Source organism: Echinops telfairi, unplaced genomic scaffold, assembly GCF_000313985.2.
Source record: "Echinops telfairi isolate 266 unplaced genomic scaffold, ASM31398v2 ScPeMD7_5868;HRSCAF=6743_1, whole genome shotgun sequence".
NCBI lineage: Eukaryota > Metazoa > Chordata > Mammalia > Afrosoricida > Tenrecidae > Echinops > Echinops telfairi.
In genome coordinates, this window is record NW_022109768.1 from 116,948 (window position 1) to 128,023 (window position 11,076).

Below are 11,076 nucleotides of genomic sequence, written 5' to 3' on the forward strand. Positions count from 1 at the left end.
GGGTCAGTGAGGGATGTCGTGTCTCATGTGGGGACGGCCATATGGTACTCTGTGCATTGGCTGCTCTGAGCAGGGATATCGTACTCAAGGCTTGGTGGTCCAGGATGTGCTCTACTCTCTCTTCCTACTCCTTCATTTGCTCCCGTGTGCTCTGATAAAACATGTCCCTCTCCCTGAGCTGTAGCTTCAGTGCTGTCCTCTGAAGTAAATTCTTCTGGGTGGAGGGGCGGCTTTCCACATAGTTGGGATTGGGGCTGGCCCCTCAGAGCTCAAGAATGATACTAATGATCTTTCATATGTTGAACCATCCCTGCTTCCTGGTATGAAGTCCACTTGGTCATGGTGAATTATTTGTTTTATATACTTTTGTATACTGTTGGCCAGTATTTTGTTAAGGATTTTTGCATTGATGTTTATTAAGGATATTGGTCAGTAGTTCTAGATTCTTTTGGGATCCCTGCCCAATTTTCATATCAGAGTTACCCTAGCTTCATAGAAGTTTGCTGTCTTTTTCTATGTTCTGGAAGAGTTTGTGTAGGATTGGTGTCAGTTCTTCCAGGAATGTTTGGTAGAATTCTCCTGTGAAGCCATCCTCTCCTGAATCTCAGTCTGATTTTTATTATTTATTTTGTTTTGCTATTTGTAGGATTGTCCTGTTGACTCTGCTCTAGTTATTGTAAACTTTGTGCCAGCACATCAATCATTAGTGTCTCTTCCTTTTTCATGAGTGCATGTATTGCTATGAAACTTGTGTCCCATAAGTTTTGGTACGTCATGTTCTCATTCTCATTGGTTTCTAGAAATTTTCTAATTTCATCTCTGAACTAGGCCAGTACACACTTCTTTTGCAACAGAGAGTTGTGGTGGTGGTGGTAGTGTTGTATGTCAATCACTGTGATTGGTTCCCACTCCCCACCTTCCCCCTACCCTCATGGAGTCACTACTCTCATTTTTGGTCTTGAGGGGCTTATCTGTCTGGGATTCTGTGTGTTGAAAGCTCTTACCTGTACCAGTTTATATGCTCTGGTCTAGCCAGATTTTTAAGATAGAACTGGGGTCATGACAATGTGTTTGGGCGGAAATATTAAAGAACTGGAGGAATGTTGTATGTTTCATCGGTGGTATACTGCACCCTCGCTGGCGCATCCCTTCCTTGTGATCCTTCCATGAAGGAATGTCCAATTTTCTATAAATAGGCTTTGGATCTCCATTCTGACCCCCCTTGTTCACATCAAAATGGTTGTTTGTTTTGAGTCTTCTGATGCCTGATACCTGATCTATCAACACCTTGTGATCACCTGGGTTGGCATACTTCTTCCATGTGGGCATGTTGCTTCCCTCCTAGTTGGCCTCTTGTTTAGCTTCAAGCCTTTAAGACCCCAGATGTTATCTCTTGTACTATCTTGGCACTGCCAATTTTCTTTACCACAATAGCTTTTGCACCCATTTTGTCTTCAGTGATTATGTAGGGAAGGTGAGCATCACAGAATGCCAGGTTATTAGACCAAAGTGTTCTTGCACTGAGGGAGGACTCGAGGAGAGGCCCAATGCCTGCCTGCTACCTTAATATTTAACCTATAAATATGTGTACATAGACCTATATCCCTATTGTTATATGTTAATATATTTACATATGGACATGCCTATGTTTATACCTCTATGAATATCTTTTGCCTCCTAGTTCTTTCCCCTATTTCCTTTGAAAATTATTTCTGCTATTAAAATGTATTTAAAAATGAATCTATCACTAAAATAAATTATGTTTACATTTCATTGAAATATGGTGATGTACATAATATTTTGATTATAAAGTTAAATTTGTTTAAACAGTCTTGGTTCTTAAATTGGGTTAATTTTATTATCGAAGTCATTCACTTAGCTAAAATATCCAATTATTCTATATTTTTCACTATGTTAAATGTGCATACAGGCACACATATTTTTCATATTTATCTTTGACTAGCTTGAGTTATACTGTAGTTTTGAAGGGATTTAAAGGGTCATGGGGATTTATAAATAAAGCCATGAACACAATACCACCACTATGTAATAAAATGGGAGAACATATGAAGATACACTTTAGTTAACACTTCTACCACATCTGAAAAATATCCCTGAAACTTATTTTCTAGATTTTCAGACAGCCTGAAGCTTTTACTCAAAAAGATCACCAAGTTTCCTTAAAGCTATGTGAAGATGTTCCAGCAGTTTCTGTGGTTTCCAACCAGCTTCTCTTATGCCTCATTGTTTTAGGCTGGGTCCCGTGATTCTTTCAAAGTTATAATCTGCCTCATTTTTACTTGCTTTACAATAGCTGCCAGGACATCTTGCTTTCATCTACACAATACACATGGTCAAATATTTTTATGGACAATCACTGGCTGAGTATTGCCGCAGCATTCTTTTACCTCAGTCCTTTGACAACTATGTGAAGAATGAGATACCCAAGAACGAAAACCTTGGGCTGCTTCCCACAGAGTTCTAAGCTTATGTCATCTCGATGTGCATGTCTAATTCAGAGTTACTCAATGGATTGGTACCAAGTCCCAAGGGATCAGAACATGTTTCCATCAAATAAAGCAAATATCCATTATTTGAAGAAAAAATATTTAAAAAAATCATTTTATTGGGAGCTCTTACAAATATGACAAACCATAATTCAATTAGATCAAGCATAATTATACAATTGCTGCCACCATCATTTTGAAACCATTTTCTTTCTTCTTGAGCTTTTTGATATCAGCTCCCCTTTATCTCCTCCCTTTTAGCCTACAACCCAGGAACTCATGTATCTGTTCACCTGAAATTCTGTTATTCATTCCCCTTGAGTGGGGTTATATAGTCATCTGTTCTCCCTCCCCGCCCCCCCCTTCTCATACCGCAGGGAGTCATTATTCCCATTACTATATCTGAAGGGTTCTCTATTTTGGATTTAATACATCAAATGATCTTAGTAAAACAGCTAACATACACAAAATTAATGAGGTAAAACTAAGATCATAATAGTAGGGAGGAATATTAAAGTAATAGAGGATACTTATGTGTTTCATCAGTGCTATACCACACCTTGAGCTTATCATCCTTTTGTGTGGCCCTTCTGTGAGGGACTGTCCATCTTACAGGTGGGTTTTGGTCTCACTTTGTCTATGCTCCTTCATGTCAATTTGATTTCTTTTTCTGAATTTCTGATACCTATTCCCATCGACACCTCATGATCACACTGGCTGATGTGCTTCTTTCAGGTGGACTTTGATGTTTCCCTGCTAGATGGCTGCTTGTTTAACTTCAAGACTTTATGACCCCAGAAGCTATATCTTTTCATAGCCGGGCACCATTAGCTTTCTTCACCACATTTGCTTATGCACTTATTTTGTCTTCAGTGATTATGTTGGGATGGTGAGTATCATACATTGCCACATTATTAGAGCAAACTGCTGAAAATTTATTTTTGCATTTGCAAGCAGTAGCAATAATTATGTGTGTGTGTGTGTGTGTAAGAGAGAGAGAAAGAGAGAAGAGAGAGAGAGCTTGTCAACAGTGTTCCAGAGCTTATCTTCATAAGTTTCATATATGAAATGTCATATATGAGGTTTTGTTTGAAACTACCTAGCTTCCAATACCATAATAACCACAGCCAAACATCCAAAATCAATTAGCTAATTTATTAATGAGATAGGTACTTTGAAAATAAAAGCCCTAACCTTAACCCTACCCCTAAGATTAAGATTATAAACAGTACAGTGCTAAATTTTATTGTCATTTAGTGACATTTGAGCCTTGGTGGTGTTGTGATGCAATCTTCACGATCAATAGTTCAAAACCACCAGCAGCTCCAGGGCAGAAAGATTTGGCTTTCTACTCTTGTAAACAGTTACAGTCTCAGAAACCCACAGTTGGTTGCTATGAGTCAGTGTTGACTCAGTGGCAGTGACTAACTGAGCAAGATTTGGGGGAGTTAATTATATTTAGGGAAATTTTCTTTTATAGATGATAAAATAAATAAATATGATATAAACTATATGGTAGTTACATGATCTCATGTCAACTTGAGGATATTCAGAGTGAAGGGATGTAGTCTACCCTGTCAATCAGGTAACAGCAATGATGTCTCCTTATGGATGTGACCTTCTCATGAGGATTCTGGAAAACTCCTCATTTGCTCCTGGCAGGTGGGTATAACACTCTCTCTGCTTCACCTTCCTGTTGACAAGCCGCATGGCAGCCAGAGCCCTGGAGATGTGTCCACTGCCATTGGATCCACAAGACTACACTCACTGGCCTGTGCTCTTCTTGCATTCTGCATCATTGCATGTGATTGCATGAGTCTAAACAGTGATTATGGACTTGTATCAGATTCATGGGCTAATACCGGACTTATGCACTTAATCTGGGCTAGGCTAGGATGTTCTCTTAATATGCAATTATTCTTTGATATAAAGCCATTTCTTATACACATATAAGTGTCAATTAATTTGTTTCTCTAGTCAATCTGGTCTAGCACACGATCTCCATGCAATACTGAAACATTTTAAAAAATGAGTAAAGATAGTGTTTCATAAGGAATATCAGAATTTAAATGAAGAACAATATTTTGAGAAAATGAATGTCCTCATCTTTCTTTTCCTTTATTCCATATGTAGTAGATATTATTTTGTTTATTGTCATGAATCAAAAGGAAAGTTGAAACAAAGCCCTTTTTGAATTTTTCTATCTGAACACAGTTACGTATGTTTGCTTTTTAGATTTATGATTCACTTCTCCAGTGTCTTTTGGAAAGAGATCAACAAGAAGATAGCCACCTGGGGGATTAGATCATCTTTGAGATAAAACAACATAGGAGTTACCATTCTCAAGTGCTAGTTCAAGCATTGACAGCAGTGTCCAGGTGGGTGCTTGGTGAGAGGGAAAAACACACCTACAAATCTTAGAGAAAAGATAAAAGAAGCTGAGTCAGTATTAAGTTAAGGAGTCTGGAATTTTTGTCAATATGAGTAGAGGCAATGAGCACAAGGAAAACAAAATCAGAACTGGGCATGTAATAGAAAATGTTTGACACTGGGTTTAGGGATCATTTCCCCCCTAATAGTTTTATTGTCAAGTGACTTACATACCGTATTACTCAATAGTTCAATCATTCAATCATATCACAGGGAATTGTACAACCAGCCCTACATCAATTTTGGAGCACCCCGCCCACAGTTAAATTGCCTTTAAGATGATTTTTGCAATCACAATCCATTATAGTGCTCCCTCCCCCTTCCCATTTTCATTAGTTACTCCAGAAACGCACTTTCACTCACTCCCTTCCCCCAAACTCACTCTGGGTTCCCTATATCCCCTTTTATCCATTATTATCTTCATTATGCAACCACTCCTCTTGTGCTTCACACCTGGGAGACCCAACAGAAAGCAATAAAAACAAAATAGAGCTATGGTAGTAAAGGTAAAAATATAATAGTATACAGATGGAAATACTAATGATGTGTAAGAAGGAAAAGACCACTACCAATAATCAAAAAGCCAGGAGAGGAATTTCTGTCATGAAACCAGTAAGAAATTTTTGCACCCAGAACAAATTCAAGTTGCGTCTATATGGTGGTCAACTGGCCAAGTGTTGAGTTTGATAATCAGGATAAAAATGGTCTCTGCAGGGTGGTAATGCTGATGGAGACCCTTGCCTGTGGCTACAGCAGATCTGCCAGTGGCTCAATCTGACCAGAGACTCTGGAGATGGGTTTTGGGCTCTCACCATCCTCCATTGCCTTCCGCAAATTGGGAGCTCATAATTTTTGCTCTGATGCTTTTCTCCTCACTTAATTTGAGTTTTTTAATTGTCATCTTTGGATCACACAAGCTGGTGTGCTTCTTCCAGGTGGACTTAGTTGACTTATCCCTAAGATGACTGCTTGTTTGAATATAAGCCTTTAAGACCCCAGACACTATTCTGATGGGCAGCATGGCACCATCTGCTTTCACCTAGAACACTTAGTTTCAGTGATCATTTCATGAAAGTGAGTTCAAGCAGGGCCATGATAGAAGAACTGATTGTTTTTACGTTGTGGCTAGGATTTAGTGCAAGTCCAAAACCCATTCCTGCTGCTATGATTTTTCTTTATTTATTTAAATTAATTTGCTATAATTTGGAAGCCAATACATATGTCATTTCACCCCGTAGTACAATCATGTCAAACCTAATTATACACTTTCTTGCATAATCGTACATGCTTTCCAAAACACACTCCTCCTTCCTGGACTTCTTGACGTTATCTTTCTCTTCTCTTTCCCACCCTTCCCCCAAACCCTTGTTGGATTTTCTTTCCCTACAGGCTACGGTGACCAGATGTCCCGCTTTTGGTGGGACAGTCCTGATTTTTGGCATTTTAAAAACAGTCCTGATTTTTGGAAAGAATGCACGACAAGCTAGGGAACGGTCTATTTGGTCCATATAGACCAAATTTTTAATCAAGAAATCTCCCCCTCCCCCTCGGTCAATGGTGTCCTGCTTTAAATCTGGTCACCTTAGATAGGGATCCTTTTTGGAGTGGAATCATTACGACAGGGGACAGAGTGCAGGAAATGAAAACAGGTCACTGAAAATGAATATATCTTCATACAGCATGAGTAGAACAGGGAGAGTGTAAGTGTGCAGTCAGACTGGGTGCCATCACTCAGGAACTGTATCAATGTCTAGGACTCTGAGGTCAAATTCTAGCAAAATAGTCTGTGTAACAGAATTGGGACGCCAATTTTTTATACTATCACATGCTTTAAACTAAGAAATGAATCCCTCTTTTACTTTAACAAAGGAGTTAGAAGACAATGATGAGCCAAATTTTAATCATTACATTTTAATCATAAGTGTAACAAATTTATGTGGAAGATCCTACATTGCATTTTTGTTATGTGTATTATATCACTTGATGTAGCAATGTTTATAAGGTAAATAGTGTGAATGATAATCGTTATGAAATATTTTATGACAAGGCAACTGAATCTTTGACATGTATTTACTTGAAGAATATATGAACAGAAAGTGGAAAAGGGACTTTGTTCACTGATAATAAAACATCTAGTCTAGTACTTTTCAACTATAGTCTTAACACCACTTATAACTAGCCAGGGGGTTGGTAATGCAATTTTCTGACTATAGTAGAGAGCAAGAATACAGAAATCACGGAAATTTCTCATAGAACATAGAGTAATCTTAATCCATTCAGGAGTGAGTTAATTTAGCATGACTTTATTGTAAATTCTGTGTTAGGGCATTCTGTGTGGGTGTTTTTGATTGTATATATATATGTATATACAATACAAATATATATAGTGTGTGTGTGTGTGTGTGTGTATACAAAGCTCCCAAATGGATTATTCAATCCTATTGAGGTTTCTGAAAATGGTGCTGGACTGAGTACTTTTGGACAAATGAGGAAGGTGCAACCTGAAATTTTGAGGCTCCACTCTATCATAATCCAATAAAACTTAAGCTAGCTTCATCCCTGAGTACCCCTATTTCTTCTCTCCCAGCTCCATACTTGGTCCTATGCCAATTTATTTGATCCATGTGTGGTGGTTACATGATCTGTTGTCAATTTGAGAGGCTTAAGAGTGAAGGGGAGACATTTAGCCTGTTAATCAGTTGGCAGCTTGACGACCTCACTTGGAGGTGCTAAGGAGATACTTAGCTCACTTGAGGTGGGACACACATTCACTCCCTGTGAAACAGTCCTGATGAGAAGTCACATGAAACTACCTGATGCAGCCAGAGCCCTGGGAGCTGGAGAAGCCATGTAGACATCCCTTACAATGCCACTGGTTCCACAATACTTCCCACCCACTGGCCTGTGTTTTTCCTGCATTCAGCATTACTGCATGTGTTTTAAGAGTTGGAAGAGGACCTTAAAGTTTGGAATCGAACATGTGGGATAATATTGGACTCATGGACTTGATCTGGACTGAGTTGGGATGTTTTCTCAATATTAAATTGCTTTTATATATACAGCTCCTTCCTATACACATATGAGTGTCTATGAATGTGTTTCTCTAGTCTACCCAAACTAACACACTGTGTTAAAAAGAAATTATTTAGGTGAAGATGAAATTAGCCTATTCTGACCATTCAGGTAACAGAGGAGAGGCAAGAATTTGCAAGATGATATTAGATTGTGTAAGAAATGTCAATAAAATTATTACACACACACATATATTTAAAAAGAACACATGCGCAAAATTTACAAGAGGGAAAATAAAATTTTGATCAGGTTTCACATGGAGTAATCATGAAATGAAAATGGAGGAGTTATGAAGTGAAATTGAATTGTTTTCTTTTCTTTTTTCAGGGTGGGAGGCAGGGGAAGGTAATGGTTTATGCTAGGGGAGGGATCGGCAGTGCTTTCACCTAATATCAGAAAACTGAACTCACTGCCATAGAATTGATTTCAACTCCTGAGAACCATATAGGACAGAGTAGAACTGTCCTGTGGGTTTCTAAGCTTGTAAATATTTACAGCAATAGAAAGTCTCATCTTGCTCCAAGGGGTGGCTAATGATTTCAAATTGCTGACCTTTAAGTTAGCACGCTACTACATGAGGGATGGAGTTCACGTGATAGAATTTTGCAAAACCAATAACGTGTTCATAGCAAATGCCCATTGTCAACAACATAAAAGATGACTACACACACAGACTTGTGCAAGTGGAATTTACAGTAAAAATTTTTACTAAATTTTTGAGAAGAGACTACGAAGAAGGAGCTGACTGTGGAACAGGCCACCAATTGCTCATATGGAAGTTCAGGCTCCATGAGTTTCAATTGTGGTGCTGTCGAAGAATATCGACAGTACCCTAGACTGCCAAAAGGACAGACAAATCTGTCATAGAAAAAGTACATCCAGAGTGCTCCTTGTAGGCAAGAATGGTGAGACTTCATCTTACATATTTTCAACTTGTTGTCAGGAGAGACCCATCCCTGGAGAGGGGTATCATGCAAGGTAAAATCGGAGCAGCAATAGAGAGGAAGGCCTGCGACAAAAAGGATTGAGACAATAGCTTGCAATGGGTCCAAGCATAAAAAAATATATACAGTGATGATGGCAGAGGACCGGGCAGTATCTCCTTCTATTTTGCGTAGGGTTGCTTTGGTTAGCAACAGGCTCAATGGCACCCACCAACAACACTTTCAGTTTGAATTTGAAGAAAGTGAAAATAAGTGCATAAGATCCACAATATGACCTTGAGTACAATATACCTGAATTCTGAGAGCTTCTCATGAACTAATTTGATTCATTAAACATTAATGACATAATTCTTAGGGAGCTGTGTGTTGACATCAACAGCATCGTATGTGAGAAAATCAAGATTATTAAAAAGATAGGAAAGAAAGAAAAGATCAACGTGGATGTCAGAAACAACTCTGAAACTTGCTCTTCATTGTAGAGTAGCTAAGGCAAATGGAAGAGATGACGAAGTCAAGGAGCTGAACAGAAAATTTCAAAGGGACGCTTGAGAGGACAAAGTAAAATATTATGATAAAATGTGCAAAGACTTGCAGTTAGAAAATAAAAAAGGAATAACATGATCAGCATATCTTAAACTGAAAGAACCAAGAAAGTGACACTGTTGAACGGTTCTTTTGGCCAAATTTTTGATGATGACAGAAGCATACAAAGAAGATGACAAGAATTTACAGTCAATGTACTAAAAAGAACTAGTAGAGAGTCAACCATTTCTAAAGGTAGCATATAAGCAAGAACCAATGATACTGAACAAAGCAATCCAAGCTGCACTGAAAGCATTAGCCAATAACAAGGCTCCAGGAATTTAGGGAATACTAATTGAAATGTTTCAATAAGTTGATGAATCACTGGATGCATTCACTTGTCTATGCCTGGAAATTGGAAGACAGCTACTTGGTTAATTGACTGGAAGAGATGTATATTTGTGCCCATGCCCAAGAAAAGTACCTAAAAAGAATGCTCAAATTATAAGACAATATCATTAATATTATAGGCAAATAATTTTTTGCTGAAGATCATCCAACATTTGCAGCAGTATATTGACAGGGTGCTGCCAGAAGTTTGGGCTAGATTCAAAAGAGGATGTGGAACAAGGGATATCATTGCTGATGTCAGATAGATCTTGGCTGAAAGCAGATTATACTCACAAGATGTTTACTCATGTCTTATTTTCTATGCAAAACTGTTATGTTATGTTATGTGGATCATAACAAATTCTTGTAAACCCTTGGAAGAATGAGAATTCCAAAACGCTCTATTGCATTCACGTAGATCTTGGTTTAAATTTTAAAAAATGAGTGGCATAGGGCTGTAAGCTTTCAACACATTTACTCAATCTGTACGCTGAGCAAATAAAGCAGATGGGCTCTCTGAAGGATAATGTGACATCAGGATTAGAGGTATGAGATATGTCGATGACACTATCTTGCTTGCTACAAGTGAGGAGGACTTGAAGCACTTGCTTTTTAAGAGCAAGAATTTCAGACTTCAGAAGGGATCACAACTCAAAGTAAAGAAGACCAAAATCCTCACAGCTGGACCAAAAGAAACCATCATGACAAATTGAGAAAAACTTGAAATTTGTGAGGGGTTTCATCTTACTTGGATCCACAATCACTGCTCATGGAGGCTGCCGTCAAAGTCAACCAATGCATCGCATTGGGCAAATCTACTGAACAAGACATCTTCAGAGTGTTGAAAAACCAAGACACTATTTTGAGAACTAAAGTCAGCCTGACCTACGGCATGATATCTTCAATTGCCTCCCATGCATGTGGAAGTTGAATATTGAATAATGAAGACCAATGAAGAGTTGATATATTTGAATTGTAGGGCTAGCAAAGAATATGGTAAGTAAAATGGACTACTAAAAGTACAAACAGGTGTGTTTTTGAATACCTATGTTCAGAGTGTTCCTTAGAGGAAAGGATGATAAGACTTCATCTTACAAATTTTGGACATATTTTCAAGAGAGACCAGTTCCTGAAGAAGGCCATCGTGCTTGGTATTGTGCAGGGCAGTGAAAACGGAAAAGGTGCTCAAGGAGATGGATTGACATAGTGAT